This window comes from Echinops telfairi, unplaced genomic scaffold, assembly GCF_000313985.2.
Source record: "Echinops telfairi isolate 266 unplaced genomic scaffold, ASM31398v2 ScPeMD7_23;HRSCAF=83, whole genome shotgun sequence".
NCBI lineage: Eukaryota > Metazoa > Chordata > Mammalia > Afrosoricida > Tenrecidae > Echinops > Echinops telfairi.
Window position 1 is genome coordinate 2,179,569 of NW_022103920.1, and position 1,779 is coordinate 2,181,347.

At 48.5% G+C, this 1,779-nt stretch overlaps 1 non-coding gene across 1 annotated transcript; it reads left to right on the forward strand.

Moving 5' to 3' along the window:
- The first annotated feature begins 205 nt into the window (after positions 1-205).
- LOC115869277 lies at positions 206-331 on the forward strand. The gene has a single exon (XR_004046094.1). It is a non-coding gene; the product is annotated as a small Cajal body-specific RNA 4 (non-coding RNA).
- The last annotated feature ends 1,448 nt before the right edge of the window (positions 332-1,779 follow it).

Genomic DNA, 1,779 nt, shown 5'->3' on the forward strand with positions numbered 1-1,779 from the left:
CCCCGAGGCTCTCCCTCCTTTTCCATGGTCCTCTCCTTCTCCAGATAGTCCATCCTTCTCCAGGGACCGAGCTCTCCTGGCCACGTGTCAAAGCATGTGAGTCAAAGTCACACCATCCATGCTTCTCAGTAGCATCCTGGCTGTCCTTCGTCTAAGAGAGATCTGTTTGCTCTTCTGGCAGTACCATGGCACCTTCCCTATTTTCCCTGGAGGACTAAGAAGGCTGAGTCTGATGAAGCAAGACTGCTGATACAATCCTCCAAGACAAAGGGGTGGAGAGAGCAACCCTTATTGAAGAGCAGCGCAGGGCTGACTGTACTACCCGACATTCGAAAAGAATTTTTTTTCAACAACATATAATTTAAATCCATGCATTCTTTTCTGCCTTCCTAATTTATTATCCAGCTTCCATAAACAGGTGAGCAGACTGAAAATACCACGGCTTGACTCCAGGGCAGCTCAGGCTCCAGAGAGATGTATTTGCATTTTAACACCACAAACAGCTTTTGGAGACAGAGTTGCCCAGCGCAATACGAGCATGCCATTTGTGTTCTGGAAGGCTGCTCCCATGGGTGTTGACGGTGGGTCCCGGGAAAACGAAATCCCTGACAACTGGGAGGAGAGGGCTTGAAGATCTGCCGAAGACAATGCACAGCCTTCAGTAGGCTTTACACACCGAGGTCAGGAAAGCAAAGATCCGGACAACTGGACCAATCGCCAATGCCATGATCAAGGGAGAGAGGAGCGAGGTCACTTCATTGTAGGCGTGTGAATTTCGTCAGCACATGGGTCTTGAGTCTATCCTTGTTTAACCTCAATTGTCAGTTTAAGAAAGAAAAGGGTGTTTTTGTTTAAAAAAAAAAATGAAAATGTGTACTCCTGAGAGGCAATAAAGGACAGGAAAAACCAGACGCTACAGTAACGGATGTATCACGAAGACCAAACCCCCGCTCTGACATGCGTGGTTCCTGCTCCAGGTCGTCCTAGGTGGGGCTCTGGAGGCTCTCCATTGTTTCAGGAGCAGACGGCCCCACTTTCCTCCTCTGCTCTGTCTTAAGTAAGAGGTAAATTGTGTTAGAATGGCAAAATATGATAAATCTAGACAGATGCCCACTTTGTCAGAATTGATTACATTGGGCAATAGCCAATTATATAATAATAATAACAATAATTCTAATAGTCTTTTAGAACACCCTCTATTCTTAGGCTAAAAATAGTTTGTAACTGAAGTTATTGGTGAACCATGCTTCCGTCCACTACCCTTGACCTAGAGGAAATTCACATTCCTTGCACGCTAATGTTGGCCCTGCTCTCAGTGCCTGGCCAGTTCTGAGTCACAGGGCCCCGCCCGCGGGCAGCGGGATAAAGCTCAGCCTGCTCCTGCTCCAGCCGCACGCTCTTGCTGGGTTGGAGACCATTGTTGTGCCCACAGTGTGAAATCATCTTTTAATAGCCTTCAGCTATTTCTCTTACTAAAAACCGCATGCCATGCAGGCACATCTAGGTGAGGACAAAGGCCCTGTGCCCGTCCTGCCAGCGACTCGGGCGGAGTCGGGAAAAAAACAGATGACAGAGGTGAACGCATCACCCGTGGGCGGGCGCGCTGTCCAATCAGGTAGCTCACCGCGCATCGGGGCGACCTAAATGACTCACCTGAGTGTGTCGATGCATGTCCTTCAGATCAATTTTACTTTTGAAACAGGCATGAGGGGACAGCATGCACGCAACATGCACCAAGCACACATCTCTCAGAGAAATATGTTTTGGGGTGACAGCCTG